Raw genomic sequence first — 16789 nt, forward strand, 5'->3', positions numbered from 1 at the left:
ACCTGCAGCATGTTTTATGTTGTTTGTTAAATGTTGTATGTCAGACAGGGGAAAAAAATTTCCACGGCCCCACGCCCTTTCAGCAGAAACCTCTGAGGACTTGCCCACAGAGACTTGTTAAGGTCCCAGACGCCAGTTCAGCGGAACTCGTCTGTCGACAGATACCACACGCCCGTTCATAACTGCCCTTCTGGTTCGAGGGAAGAACCACTACGGCAACCCCCCCACGATGACTACATTTCTTGCCCGTTCTTGTCGGGTTGCTCAGGCAGTGGAGAAACGGCTTGGGACCCGTCCTGCCTGGGAACCCCCCCTTCTGGTCAGCTACGCTCAGGTAGGGGAGACACGGCATTGGTCACCGTCCTACCCGGGGACTGCATCCAACTCTTACCCGTCGCGGCCCATACGCACCTCATTTTGGAAAGTTTTGGTTCAAAAAGTTGTGTTTTGTTTCAGGTAACCCTTAGGTTGGCAACCATATGCTATTTACATCCTGAAACATTTGGATGGTAAATCGCACAGTCTGCGAGACGGCTTGCACTGGTTCATTATTTGCAAGTGTGTCTTGTCCTGAAATTCGGTTTTTGGGAAAAAAAATGACGGAGTCACACATAGTGACCAATTGTAAAGGGAGTAATTGGCACTAAAGGACAGACAGACTATCGTACAAGATGTTAAACCAAGATAGTTACAGACACGATGCTTGATTCCACAGAACTCCAGAAGCTCCAGGACCGGAGAAGAGAACAGAAGTGAAGAGAAGTGAAAGAAGAAGAACCATGAGGACATCCTTCGCATGGTTCACCGTTACAATGGACATTTGGTTGCGCGCGAACGCGAACCCCATGACCTCAAGCCCCCCCCAGCCGTTAATGATTCACTTCCCCACAGTACCCAGAGCCCGGTCACAAGCGACACCACACCATCTTGGTGTGACAGATTTATAACCTGGTATTCCCTGTCCTACGTGATAGAATCCTTATTGGTATTGGCGATACTCTGCTGCATCGTGCAGACTATGCGTCTGAGAAAATGGAGAAGGAGAGCCTACCACGCTCGCACCCCGGTATATAGGATCAGATCCCCTATTTTCGGATCCGACCAGGCCCCCGATCCCCACACTCTATAATAAAGAGCATTCGTTTGCGTTTTTGTTGTAAATAAAGAAATGTTCATGAGCGATTGTACGATCCTGAGCTTGACTGCCAAGCCAGGAAAAATGTGTATAAACTGCTATGATTTTGTTTGTGTGGTTGAGGAAGTTAGAGTGATGAAATGTTTAAGTGAGTGTAGTGTATTAAGGATTGTTAGAAGTTCCCATTTTTTTTTGTTTTGTAATGCATGTCCCTGTTTGACATAGCGCCCCTTAGAATTGTCAGTTAAAATTTTTTGCATAGTTATGGTCAGTGTAGAAGCCATGAAAGAAGTGCTCACCGCGTCAGGGAATGAAAGCAACGTAGTTATGTGATCCTTCATGCTTTGCGTTAGGATCACAAGGAGGATCTGTAGCCACCTAAATTGGCCAGCTCCCGATTTAAAATGGCGAACGGCAAAGGCTGATGGGAAAGTCAGCCAACACAGACAGAAACCAGCAGGTGCAGGTTTGCTGTGTATTTAACTCTGCAAAAGGCCAGACAACATTGATACCGGCGACCATCAGCATAACAACGTAGCAGCCATCTACATACTGATGAGCAATCCCCGGGAACAATAAGTAACATTTGGGACACACAAAGCAAAGCCAGACTCCCCGGCGCCAGCAGGAGCCAACACAAAAGAGGTGAACAAACACCTCAACACCGCCCATCGATCAGGGAACCGCTCCAGTATTGGAGAAATCGAACCAAGCGATTGGGACAAAGTCCAATCACTTGGGACCAGGTACAGGGTCCTCCCCGAAAGGCGGGAAGCCCCTGGGGACTATAAGAGTTAAGCCCCAAGTTCAAATCTCTCTCTTCGTCCTGCCCGTGTCATCCAGCAACATCAACCAACATTGACCGTGACCGGTGCAGTGACCACCGGAAAGAAGTAAGTCTTAACTCAACGCTCGCTACGAGATAGGCGCTCCTAGCTACCAATCCGAACCAACTTCGAATCCCGCAGACTCAGAACCCGAACGAAAGGCCATTTGTTCCCCTGACCTGGTGGGCCAGTCCGAAGTTAAGTATAGGCCTGTTAGTTGTAGAAGTAGCTTAGACGTAGAATTTGTGCATGAGTAGCGATTACTGTGTATAATAAATGTGCTTTGATTTGAATCTTACTAATCGGTGTATTGAGTTATTGATCATTACTCGGACTCGAACCTCGTGGCGGTATCATAAAGATACCTGGTGACTCGAGAGCAAAGGTAATAAAACAGAGCAATTGAACCAACCGGAAAGTTAGCAACAATTGTCATCTTCAGACTGAGTTACTCTAAAGGCAAAGATAACGGTTTTGGCAGTAAACAGCCCTAGGTCGGGACAAAGGCAGGCTTTGTTCCAGAGTAGGCTGTCGTTGAGGAGGGCCTCTTTATGTTAAACTCAATCAAATGCTGCCTTGGTGTCAAGAAAGGAAGAATTACATTCACATAGCAATTTTCATGACCACCAAATGCTTCAAAACAATGTATAGCCAATTAAGTACTTTTGAAGTATAGTCACTGTTGTTATGTTGTCAAGGGCAATTTACGGAGAGGCAGTGGGATAGTGGTATTGTCACTAGATGAGTAATCCAGAGACCCATGGAAATATTCTGGGAGCCAGAGTTCAAATCCCACCGCAGCAAAAATCTGGAAATAAAAGTTTAATGATGAAACAACTGTCAAGCTCATTTGGTTCACTAATGACGGGATGGTAATCTGCCATCCTTTCCTGGTCCAGTCTACACATAACTCCAGATGTGGTTGACGCTTAAATGATCTCTGAAATGGCCTCACAAGCCACTCAATTAAAGGGCAATTAGGGCTGGCAATAAATACTGGCCCGGGGTCCATATCCCATCAATGGATAAAAAAGAACTCTCACATCAACTCGATGATTCCATTTTTGTGTTGATACTTGAGCTGCAGCTGGAGCCTAGTGATCGTGCAGAATGTAAATTGGGACTTGGCCATTGATCATTAAGTGGCACTATGGCACCATTAACAAATTCTTCCATCACTTTACTAATGATTGAACGTCAGTTGACAGTACATTACTTGAACTGAACATGCCTGGTCAATTTTTTATATAGATGTAGTGGAACAGCTTAGCTAGAAGTGTAGCTAGTTTTGTACCACAGGTATTCAGTACTACTGTGAAGAATGCAGGTTTTTGAATATATTGGATTATAAACATTTGGCAATTTAAGGGTTAAAAGCCTGGGGTTAGAGTGTGTTAGACTGCAGTAGTCATATTTTTAAAGGAATCTTGCATTGCAATACCAGAAAGCTTTTAGGAGCCAGAGATGAAATTGACCAGAGTAAAAGCCTTGGCTAAAACACTGTTGTTTGACTAGGAGGAGTCCCTGGGGAGTTAATGTGTTTTCAGCCTGGGAATTTAATTTGTTTTCAGCTTGGGGAGATGATGTCATTGCTGGGTGGAGCTACAGCATTCAGACATTTTGAGAAGGATTTGAAGTTGAGTACTGATCTGGCTGACACTGAGTCCACAAGTATGATCTACTGATCTCACAGTAGGATAATTTAAAAAGGTTAATAGTATTTAAAGCAGTGCAGAGTTGTCTGAGGACAAGAAGAAAGCTGAAACAAACCATTTGAAACAGCCAGAACTGCAGGAGTTCCAACAGGAGTCAAATCTGATCTGGAAAGCAAGTATTACTCTGTGCCAATGGGATTTAGGATGGATTGAGAGCCGTATGTTTTTTCTTTCTTGTCGTTTAATTGGGAAGATTTAGTAATTAAGGGTGTATATTTATGGACTCAGCAGGGGTTAATAAGGCGTTCAAGGAGTTTTACAGTCGGTTGGAAGAGTCGGAACCCCCAGCTGGGCCGGAGGGGATGAGGCACTTTTTAGGGGTGCTGAAGTTCCCGAAGGTGGACGGGGGGGTAGTAGAAGGGCTGGGGGCCCCGATCAGGTTGGAGGAAATAGCAGAGGGACTGAAGGCCATGCAGTCGGGTAAAGCCCCAGGGCAGGACGGGTACCGTTCTATAAAAGGTTCTCTGAGATATTGGAGTCGCTGTTGATGAGGACATTCAATGAGGCAGGGGAATGTGGGGTGCTTCCCCCGGCGATGTCACAGGCCATTATCTCATTGACGCCGAAGCGGGACAAGGACCTGGAGCTATGTGTGTCCTATAGGCCGATATCCCTACTAAATGTGGACGCCAAACTTCTGGCCAAAATCTTGTCCTCTAGATTGAAGACCGTGTTCCGGAAGTGATTGGGGAGGGCCAGGCGGGATTTTTTAAAGGTAGGCAGTTGGCGGCCAACGTAAGAAGGTTGTTAAATTTGATTATGATGCCCCCAGAAGGTAGGGACGTGGAGGTAGTGGTCGGAATGGACGCAGAGCAGACATCTGATTGGGTGGAATGGGAGTATCTGTGGGAGGTATTGGGGCTGTTTGGATTTGGGCAGGGCTTCATTGACTGGGTCAGGCTGTTGTATCAGGCTCCTATTGCAGGCGTACGGACCAACAGGTCAACATCGGACTATTTCAGGTTGCATCGGGGGACGGGACAGGGATGCCACCTCTCCCCACTGCTGTTCGCGTTGGCCACAGAGCCGCTGGCAACTGCGCTGAGAGCCTCAAGGGGTTGATCTGGGAGGGGGGGGAAGAGTGGAACACAGAGTCTCGATTTAATCAGATGACCTGCTCCTATATGTTTCGGACCCACTAGCGGGGATGAAAGAAATTATGAGGATTCTGGGGGAATTTGGCCGGTTTTCGGGTTATAAACTAAATATGGGGAAAAGTGAGATGTTTGCGATCCAGGCATGGGGGCAGGAGAGACGATTGGGGGAGCTGCCGTTTAGGGTGGTAGGGGGAAGCTTTCGATACCTAGGCATTCAGGTGGCGCGGGAATGGGAACAACTACACAAGTTAAATTTGGCCCGATTAGTAGACCAAATGAAGGACGATTTTCAAAGGTGGGACGCGCTTCCGTTGTCACTAGCTGGGAGGGTGCAGACAGTGAAAATGACGGTTCTACCGAGATTCCGGTTTGTAGTTCAGTGTCTACCCATCTTTGTTCCACGGTCCTTCTTTAAAAGGATCAATAAGGTAATCTCTGGGCGGGTAAGACCCCGCGAGTAAAAAAGGGGATGCTTGAGCGAAGCCGGGGGGAGGGTGGGTTGGCGCTGCTGAACATTAGTAATTATTATTGGCCGGCGAATACAGCCATGATCAGTAAGTGGGTGGTGTGGGAAGGGTCGCTATGGGAGCGTGTGGAAGCGGTATCATGCAAGGGCACCAGTTTGGGGGCGCTGGTAACGGCGCCTCTGCCATTCCCTCTACATCATCAGCCCCGTGGTGGTGGCGGCCCTGAGAGTCTGGGGGCAATTGAGGAGGCATGTGGGAGCGGAGGGAACATCGGTGTGGTCTCCAATCTGTAATAATCACTGGTTTGCCCCGAGAAGGCTGGATGGAGGGTTCTGGAGATAGCAGAGAGCGGGGATTGAGAGGATGGGAGATATGCTTATGGAGGGCAGCTTTTCTAGCCTGTAAAAGCTGGAGGAGAAATTTGGATTGGCGATGGGGAAATTAGTTTAGGTACCTGCAGGTGCGGGAGTTCCTACACAGGCAGGTCTCAACCTTCCTGCTCCTACCACCAAGGGGGATACAGGACAGGGTAGTTTCCAGAGTATGGGTGGGAGAAGGGAGGGATTCTGACATTTACAAGGAACTCATGGGGTCAGCGGACATGCAGACCGAGGAGTTGAAACACAATTGGGAAGAGGAGTTAGGAGGATAGAGGACTGTTTCTGGGCGGATGCGTTGAGCAGAGTCAACGCGTCCACAACATGTGCCAGGCTCAGCCTGGTACAATTTAAGGTCGTTCACCGGGCCCACATGACAGTTGGAATAGAAGATAGGTGCGCAAGGTATGCGGGAGGGTCAGCGAACCATGTCCATATGTTCTGGGCATGCCCGAAGCTTAGGGGATTCTGGCAGGGGTTTGAGGATGTCATGTCCAAAGTGTTGAAAACAAGGGTGGCATCCAGTTCAGAGGTGGTGATTTTCGGAGTTACGGACGACCCGGGAATCCAGGAGAAAGAGGCAGATGTTCTAGCCTTTGCTTTCCTGGCAGCCCGGAGATGGATACTATTAGCTTGGAGGGACCCAAAGCCCCCGAAGGCAGACACCTGGCTAATTGACATGGCTAGCTTTCTCTGTTTGGAGGAAATCAAGTTCGCCTTGAGAGGGTCAATGTTAGGGTTCGCCCGGAGGTGACAACCATTCGTCGACTTCTTTGGGGAAAATTAACCATCAGCAGAAAGGGGGGGGGGGGGGGGGGGGGGGGGGGCGGGGTTAGCGGAGTTTAGAGCAGGGGGTTAGTAAAGGTGGGACCTGTAAGGGAGGAAGACGGCTTTTGCATTATGTGTATATTTTCATGTACATTGTTTATTTTGTTGTTGTAAAACCATAAATACCTCAATAAAATGTTTATTAAAAAAAGGGTATTATATTTATTGTATTTAGTAATATTGTTGAATGGCTAATTGTAAACTATTTTCAGGTGTGATGTTAAAAAGTTTAATATTGTGTTAATAATAAAGTTTTGTTTTAAAATACCAAATGTCTATTTATTTGGGCAATCACTCCTGGAGCGAAGCATTCTTTCCCCACAGCCTTACAAAATAAAATAAAATATTGGGGCTTCGGGCCTGTATTCTAGCCAATGTTGGGGTCTGGTCTGAGATCGTAATACTACAGGTGAGATTTAGTCAGGACTCATAACCTTTACTATATCTGTCATGTTACAGTTAGTAGCACTCCTGCTCAGTTTTAAGGTTGTGGATTCAAGTCCCAGTCCAGAGACAACCTTGACTGACAATCACTAGATTGCTGTTTGAGAGCTGACTGTGCACAAATTGGCTCACATTCCCTAACATCACAACTGTGACAACACTTCAAAAATAGATCCTTGGGTATAAAGTCCTGAGCTCAGGAAAGACACTATATAAATGCAATCTTTCTCTCATTTGTCCAGTAAAATTCATGCAGCCATTAGTTTGTATCAAAAAGAGTTAATCAAATTTACTGAACACTAACATCTATAATAGTGTGGATATGAGGAGGAGGTAGATAAGAATCTTCACAGTACTTCTGACTGAAGATAACTGTAAATGCTTCAGCTTTGTCTTTTGTACTTGCGCTTTGGGGTTCCACCATCACTGAGTGTTTGTGGGTTAGGAAATTCATGGACCCTCTTCCTCCCATTTGTTGTTTAATTGTCCTCCACCATTTTCAACTGGCTGTGGCAGGATTGCAGAGCTTTGACCAGATCTGGTTCCCATGTTAGTTTGTACTGATTTTTAAAAAAAAATTTTTTATTCTCCTCCTTTTTCACACTTTCTCCCAAATTTACACCCACCAACAACAAACAATATCAGTAACAAATATGTCAATCCCCATATCAATAACAACGATCCCATCCTCCCACCAAACCCAAACATTAGCCCGCATATTCACATAAACAAATGACAAAAAGGAATCAGGAATCACCATCAACACACCCTGCCCGGGGCCCTCCCTCCCACCCACCCCTCCCAACTAATGTTCGATGTTATCCAGTTCTTGAAAGTGCATGATGAATAATGCCCATGAATTGTAGAACCCCTCCATCCTTCTCCTCAGTTCAAACTTAACCTTCTCAAGAGTCACAAATTCCAACAAGTTCCCCCGCCACGCCAGGGCACAGGGTGGAGAGGTTGCTCTCCATCCCATCAGGATCCACCTTCGGACGATCCCCCTGCTCCAACCCATACTTCGCTTCCAGCTCCTTCAGCCCTGCAAACCGACCCCTAAGAAGCAAATCTTTTCGTGTCTTAATCCCCTTCTCCTCCCATTTCTGAAAATTTCCATCCCACCTCCCTGGCTCAAATCTGTGGTTCCCCCGAATCGGCATTTCCCTTGGCCCTGCTCCCAACCCTAAGTGTTGGCGAAACTGCCTCCAAATTCTCAATTAAGCTATTATTACCAGACTCCGAGTACTTTCATGGGGCTATCGGGAGCGGCGCTGTTGCCGGTGCTTTCAATCCTGACCCCCTGCACAAACTCTCCTCCATTCTGACCCACTGGGAATCAATCCCTCTGACCCAGCTCCGCACCTTCTCCACATTCGTGCCCAGTAGTAAAAAAGGGTAGTTTGTACTGTTAATGGTTCTCTCGCCTCAGGTACTGTTTCCCTTTCCCTTAAATATATTGCCATCACCAATTCCCTCAAGAAACAACTCACAACACCTTGATCCTCACAAACCCCTACCCCATCTCAACCCCCCTTTGCTCTCCAAAGATCTTAAACTGGTTGTCATCTCCCAGCCATATGTCCAAACCTGCATGTTTCAAATCTCTCCAATAAGCTTTCTATCCTTGCCACAGTACTGAAACAGTTCTTATCGTAGTTACAAATAGCATCGTACATGATTGCAACAAAGGGAAACTATTCTTCCTAATCTTTCCTGACCAGTTTGCAGTCTTTGATATGGTTGACCACACCATCCTCCTCCAATGTTTCTTCATCGTGGCTCACCTCCAAGTCAGAAGGTTGTGGATTCAAGTCCTGCACCAGGACTTGAGTGTGACAATTTAGGTTGATAATTCAGTGCAACCCTGAAGTAATGCTGCACTGTCAGGAGTCAGGTAAAACATTAATCTTGAGGCCCAAAATTGCCCTGTCTCATCTAGATGTAAAAGACCCTGAAGATTTCAAAGAGCAGTACAGGAATTCTCCCCAGTGTTCTGGCCAATACTTACCTATTAACTGACATCGCAAAAACAGATCATCTGTTTATCATAACATTGCTGTTTGTGGGAGTTTGCTGTGCACAAATTAGCTGCCGCATTTCGTACATTTCAACAATGACTACACTTCAAAAGTACCAAGGTGCTTTGGGATTCTGGTGGTTAAGCAGTGTGCAGTATAAATGTAATTTCTTTCACCATCATTCAGTTGGGTTGGGCTGTGCATATCTGATTATTAGTACCATAAAATCATTTGCAATTGCTTCTCTTCCTATTCCTGCACCGTTATTTGCTGGTGTCGCCCAAGGATCGATCCTTTCTTTCTTCCTATTTCTCATCTACACGTAGTCCCTTGCCAACATCAGTGAAAAACAGTTGACAAAGCTTTGACAAAGAGTCATCCAAACTTGAAAAGTTAACTCCCTTCTCTCCTCTTCACAGATGCTGTCAGACCTGTCCAGTGTTTTCTGTTTTTGTTTCAGATTCTAGCATCTGCAAAAATTTGCTTTTATCCCAAAACAGTGTTAGTTTCCACATGTACAGTAACTACACAGTCTCATGATCACCTGCCTCAGTCTCCAATGTCTCGATTGTCAGACTATTTGTCTGACATTCAGTTCTGAATGAGCAGAAATTACTTCCAACTAAATTATTGGGAACATGGAAGTAGGTGACTTCGGTCTCCACCACAAAACACATTCATTAGCCACTAATTCGATATCTCCCTCTGGCGAATGTCTGAGGCTGAACAAAGTTGGTGTCAGCTGCCGACTACTTGGCCAAGCCATTACCAAGACTGCCATTTCTACCTCCATGACATTATCAACTCTACCTTGCCTGAACTCAACTGATGCTGAACCCCTCTTCCCCTCTTTCATGCCTTGGTTATCTCTGGATTTGAATATTCCAACGGAATCCTGGTTGTCACCTTCCAGAAAGCTAGTTGGTGAAGGATGATCTTGGAACTAATCTTTAGTCAGGCTGATATGTATTTCGAGGGAAACATTATAAGGGTACACCTCCTCATTCAACCATCCTACAGTTTTAGTAACTGTCTCTCTTCATATGCCCAACTGATAACTCAATTAATGCCCTCCACATACATAAAATTAAACACAATAGATATACAATTTACATTGGTTAACCTTCATGTTCTACCCTCCATAAACCTGAGGCCATTCAAAACTCTTCTGCCGAGTTCTTACTTGCACCAAGCCCCATTCGCCCATCATCACTGTGCTCGCTGACCTACATCAGCTCCTATTGGCAATGAATTGATTTTCTCATCTTTGTTTTAAAATCATTCCATGGTCTGATCGCTCCCATCTTTGCAAACTCCTCCAGTCCTGCAATCCTTCAAGATATTGGAAGTCTCCTAATTCTGATCTCGTGAGCATCCCTGATTGGAATTGCTTCACCACTGGTGGCCGGACCTCCAGTTGCAAAGGCCCTAAGCGTTGGAATTCCACCGCTAAATTTCGTCATCTCAATTTCCCCCTTTAATATGCTCCAAAAAGTAACCCCTGGAGATCTGCCCCAATATCTGCTTATGTGGATTGGTGTCAAATATTGCTCAATAAAGGTCCTGTGAACTAACTTCTGACATTTCATGATGTTAAAGCCACTATGTAAATACAAGTTGCTGTTATTACTCCATTATTTAAGAGATCACTTAGCTTCATCCAAAGCATGCTGCCTCCTCCATTTAGCATGCATTAGTGCTATATTGCATTGCACCAGGTTAACATCTCATTCTCAGGCATGTCAGTTGTTGACCCATGGTTGCTCATCAGTCTTGATGAAACTGGAGCAGTGAAGGATGTGCTGTCAACTGAGGTAGAAGCGCACGGAATGGAGGGTAAATTACTGACATGGCTGGGAAATTGGTTGAGTGGCAGAAAGTAGGGATTTCATAGAATTTACAGTGCAGAAGGAGGCCATTTAACATAGACATAACATAGAACATGCAGTACAGAAGCAGGCCATTCGGCCCATCGAGTCTACACCAACCCACTTAAGCCCTCACTTCCACCCTATCCCCGTAACCCAATAACCCCTCTTAACCTTTTTGGTCACGAAGGGCAATTTAGCATGGCCAATCCACCTAACCTGCACGTCTTTGGACTGTGGGAGGAAACCAGAGCACCCGGAGGAACCCACGCAGACACGGGGAGAATGTGCAGACTCCGGACAGACATTAACCTGACAGGGAAACGAACCTGGGACCCTGGCGCTGTGAAGCCACAGTGCTATCCACTTGTGCTACCGTGCTGCCCATTGAGTCTGCACTGGTCCACACTTCCAACCCATCCCCGCAACGCAGCAACCCCTTTTGGACACTAAAGGCAATTTAGCATAGCCAATCCACCTAACCTGCACATCTTTGGACTGTGGGAGGAAACTGGAGCACCCGGAGGAAACCCATGCAGACACGGGGAGACAACAACAAACAAAGAACAAAGAAAAATACAGCACAGGAACAGGCCCTTCAGCCCTCCAAGCCTGCGCCAACCATGCTGCCCGTCTAAACCAAAATCTTCTACACTTCCGGGGTCCGTAACCCTATATTCCCATCCTATTCATGTATTTGTCAAGATGCCACTTAAACGTCACTATCATCCCTGCTTCCACCACCTCCTCCGGCAGCAAGTTCCAGGCACCCACTACCCTCTATGTAAAAACGTGCAGACTCCACACAGACAGTAACCCAAGCTAGGAATCGAACCTGGGATCCTGGAGCTGTGAAGCAACTATGCTAACCACTGTTCTACCGTACTGCCCAGATAATGGGTAGGTACTCAAATTGGCAGGATGCGTCTAGTGGTATCCCACAAGGATCTGAGTTAGGGCCTCAATTGTTCACATTATTAATTAACAACGGGCAGCACAGTGGCACAGTGGTTAGCATTGCTGCCTCACGGCGCCGAGATCCAAGGTTCGATCCCGGCTCTGGGTCACTGTCCGTGTGGAGTTTGCACATTCTCCACATGTTTGCGTGGGTTTCGCCCCCACAACCCAAAGGTGTGCAGGGTATGTCAATTGGCCACGCTAAATTGCCCCATGGGTTGGAAAAAATGAATATGGTACTCAATTTTTTTTTTTAATTAAGAATTAACGACTTGGATAATGGCATAGAAAGTCATATAGCCAAATTTGCTGATGACACAAAGTTGGGTGGCATTGTAGACAGTGTGGATGACAGCATAAAATTGCAAACGGATATTGATAGCCGAAGTGAATGGGAAAAACTGTGGCAGATAGATTTCAATGTAAGCAAGTGTGAGGTTATCCATTTTGGGCCAAAAAAAAAAAATAGATCAGGGTACTTTCTAGATGGTATGAAGCTAAATTCAGTGGATTTCCAAAGAGACCTGGGGGTTCAGGTGCAAGATCTTCAAAATGCCACAAACAAGTGCAGAAAGTAGTCAAGAAGGCCAATGGCCTGTATATCTAGAGGACTGAAGTACAAGGACATAGAAGTTATGCTGCAGCTTTACAATTCATGGTTAGATCCCACTTGGGAGTACTGTGAGCAGATCTGGGCACCACACCTTCGGAAGGATATTTTGGCCTTTTGAAGTGAGTGCAACATAAGTTTACATGAATGACATTTGGACTTCAGGGGTTATGTTATGAGGAGTGACGATTAAGTTAGGCCTGCTCGAGGGGTTGAATGGCCTACTCCTGTTCCCATGTTCCTATACTGGGCTGTGATTTAACAGATTGTGGTGAAAAAAGTTATGCTGTTGGTGCAGAGCCTGCTGGATGCCTAGTTCTAAGCTGCAAGATTTATTCTTAATCTATTTGATTCAGCATGGTGGCAATGAGCGTTTTGGACTTGACAAAACAAAGATAAATACCAAACCAGTTGGAACAATCAAGCTGGGAGATCAAGAATTTTACTGTGAATAAGCACAGTGGTTAGCACTGTTGCTTCACAGCACCGGGGTCCCAAGTTCGATTCCCGGCTTGGGTCACTGTCTGTGCGGAGTCTGCACGTTCTCCCATGTCTGCGTGGGTTTCCTCTGGGTGCTTCGGTTTCCTCCCACAAGTCCCGAAAGACGTGCTGTTAGGTGAATTGGACATTCTGAATTCTCCCTCAGTGTACCCGAACAGGCACTGGAGTGTGGCGACTAGGTGATTTTCACAGTAACTTCATTGCAGTGTTAATGTAAGCCTCTTTGTGACAATAATAACAAAGATTATTAAGGAGAGGTGGAGGTGAAAGAACAAAGGAATGATTGAACAGATCGACGGATGCAGAACTATTGTGGCAAACAAAAGGTCAACGATTAAGGCAGTTGAAAATTTTAAAGTGCAATTACGAATGAGTTGGGGGAAGATTTTTCCCCCAGGGTGGAAAATCAACGAATTGGAGTTAGAAGGAAGATGGAGCTGTGGAAGGTTAGAGTTGTCATTAAGTGATTGAAGATTTGTATTTAAATCATTCATGGGGTCTGGCTTGACTGACAAAGTTCGTAATTATATCTTTTCCCCATTTGTCTACGAGAAGGATAGAGAAACATTTCTGAATACAACTAAGTGGTTTGCTAAACCCCCATTTTTGCTTTATCGAGAATTCCATATGGCTAAGAACTGTCTGCAGGCTTTGACACGATTAATCATTCCATCTACCTCCAACTCCCCTATCCTGTCGTTCAGTTCCATGGGACTTCACTCTGGTTACATCTTTATCTATCTAATCACGCAGAGAATAATCTGCAATTACTTTTTTTCCTCTTCCGCAATGCTATCTTTGTTGTCCCTCAAAGGTCTTCCTTTTGTCCCCCCTGTTTCTCATCTACATGCTACCTCTTGGCAAATCATCCAAAAACACAAAAGTTTTCACAAGTACGTTGACAATAGCCAATTCTACCTCACCACGACCTGTCAACCCGTCCACTGTCTCTAAATTGTGAGACTGTTTATACAACATCCAGTCCTGGATGAGCAGAAATTTTCTTCAATTAAATAGTCTCCACCACCAACTCCGTTGTCCAATCATCGCTCGCAATTGGCTTCTGACTTCATTGTAGCCTTGATCTTCGCATGGACAAGAGTTGAACAGAGGCAAGGTGAGACTGACTGCCTGTGACATCAAGGCAACATTTCACAGGGTATGGCATCAAAGGCCCACGGTAAAACTGAAATCAATGGTAATCAGGGGAACTGCTTTTAGTCAAACCTAGCAAAAAGGAAGATAGCTGTGGTTATTGAGACAAAATAAGGGCAGCATGGTGGCGCAGTGGTTAGCATTGCTGCCTCACGGCGCCGAGGTCCCAGGGTCGATCCCGGCTCTGGGTCACTGTCCGTGTGGAGTTTGCACATTCTCCCGTGTTTGCGTGGGTGTCGCTCCCACAACCCAAAGATGTGCAGGGTAGGTGGACTGGCCACGCTAAATTGCCCCTTAATTGGAAAAAATGAATTGCGTACTCTAAAAAAAATTTTAAATTGAGGCAAAGTAATCTAGGTCCAAGGACATCACTGTAGGAGTGCTTCACGGTAATGTCCTCGGTCCAACCATCTTCAGCTGCTTCATCAATGATCATCCCTCCATCATAAGGTCAGAAGTGGTGATATTCGCTGATGATTGCGCCAGGTTCAGCGCCACTCGCGATGCCACAGACACTGAAGTAGTCAGTGCCCATATGCAGCGAGACCCGGACAACAGTCAGTTTTGGACTGATAAGTGGCCAGTAACATTCACACCACACAATGCCATGCAACTGTCATCCCCAAGAGAGAGAGAATCTAACCATCTTCCTTTGACATTCAATGGCATTACCATCACTGAATTCCCCCACTATCAACATTCTAGGGGTACCATTGACCAGAAAATGAACAGGATCAGCCATATAAGAGCAGGATAGAAACTGGGAATTCTGAAGGAAATAACTCACTTTCTAACTCCTCACCTATAAGGCACAAGTCAGGACTGTGATAGAATGCTCTCCCTCCACTTGCCTGGGTGAGTGCTGCTCCAAGAATGCTCAAGAAGTTCAACACCATCCATGACAAAGCAGCCCGCTTGATCAGCACTGGATCCTGCATCTCAAAACATTCTTTCCTTCCACCACCGATGTACAGTGGCAGCAGTGTGTACCATATACAAAATGCACTGCAGCACCTCGCCAAAGCACCTTCCAAACCCGTAACCTCTACCTCATAGAAGGACATGGCAGCAGACATATGGGATCACCAGCACCAACAAGTTTCCCTCCAAGGCACACACCACAGTGTTGGAACCATTTTGCCGTTACTTCAATGTTGCGCGATCAAAATCCTGGAACCTGCTTCCCAACAGCACTGCAGCAGATGGGCTGTAGCGGTTGAAGAAAGGAGCCCACCACCATTTTCTCAAGGGCAATTATGGGTAGGCAACAAATGTTGGCATCTTAAAACAGAAATTTTCAGGTAAAGCAGGTAGCCATATGGCCCACCATAAATGTACTAATCAAGAAAAGGTTACACCACCTAATCACACTTTCTATCTTCTGTTCCATAACCCTGTAGGTTACCACAGGTACACAACTAAGTATTTTCTAAATACAATGAAGGATTTCAGTCCTCCCACCCTTTCAGGCAGTGAGCTACAGGTCACCATCACCCGCTTGGTAAAAGGAATACAAATGGTGGTCAGAAACAGCAAGATTCAGGCAGACTGCACAAGTCTACTATTCTGCTGATTTAGAAAGAAAAAGGAGTTGAGGTGATGTAATGTGTCAAGATACAGCTTTCCACCTCAGCAACCTGGATTGAACTGGTTAGACAAAGGATTGAAGTATCTTATCTGAATTTGTTTGAGAAATCTTAATCCATCTGCTTGTTGAAATGGGCCCACAGCACAAAACTGTGTCCAACTTAAATTAAGTTACTAACCTTATTTAGTAGTCAAAGGATGGGTGATGTGAAAAAAATATATATAACTATTGCTTATTCGTAAACATTCTTTTGAAATTGGGCTCGAGACACATTTTGGAAACAGAGTTTGGCTTGCATAAACCTGCATTTATAGGATCTGGGAAGGCTGCACATTGATACTGGTTGTGTAAAACAAAAGGCATTTTTATTAAGCAAGCACAAAATTCACAAAAGACCATGCCACAAAAGGTGAAAAATAGAAAATTCAAACATATGGATAATATGAAGAGATATTAAGAAAAGTATTGAACAAATATAGGAGGGGTGCTCAATAGATAGTCAGAACCTAAGAGTAAGAAATTGAATCTGATATTGGAAAAGTTTGATTTTGATAGGCATTAAATATATTGTTTGAAATAACCTCAACTTCAGAATTGATCCAACAAAATATGAATATTTACAAGCCAATTCACAAATCAATGATAAATGAATTTGAGCAAAAATAACCTTTTTCATCTACAATTCTCTTCTTTAGGTAGACTGTGCTCTTATATAACTAGTTTATGCTTCAGGATCAGACAACCAGAAGCTAAGTATCTGCAAAATGATGGTGAACAGATTGTATAAACTAGATGATAGCAAAATTAAATTCAGTAAAGAGAAAATACTGAAAGTAAAATATAATTGCATGATACAAATGACAAACACACAATGATAAACTTACAAAACATACGGTGCTGCCAAAGGGTCATTAAATAAACTGCTTCTTAATTCCTTTGGATTCTGTAGCCATGGAAGCTTTTAAAAATAACATTTATCCAGAATTATGCGATTATTCATGGCTAATATTAACAAGTCACTTATTTAAACACCATCATCTTCCTTCTCTGCCATCCACTGTTTTTACATAGATTAGATTGTGCTCTTAGTTGCTGTCATAACGGGCACTTTTTACATGGGCGTGTCATTAGTCTGAACGACCTTCTGGGGTGGAGGTGGGGGTGAGGCCAGGAGCGTAAACACTTAATAATCCATTAAAAAT

The 16789-nt window shown here is 45.0% G+C and overlaps 1 protein-coding gene across 4 annotated transcripts in view; it reads right to left on the reverse strand.

Moving 5' to 3' along the window:
- fryl (furry homolog, like) overlaps positions 1-16789 on the reverse strand; it is a 683156-nt gene that overhangs the window by 385585 nt on the left and 280782 nt on the right. The window lies entirely within an intron of this gene.

The sequence above is a fragment of the Scyliorhinus torazame genome, chromosome 3 (assembly GCF_047496885.1).
Source record: "Scyliorhinus torazame isolate Kashiwa2021f chromosome 3, sScyTor2.1, whole genome shotgun sequence".
In the NCBI taxonomy this organism is placed as follows: domain Eukaryota; kingdom Metazoa; phylum Chordata; class Chondrichthyes; order Carcharhiniformes; family Scyliorhinidae; genus Scyliorhinus; species Scyliorhinus torazame.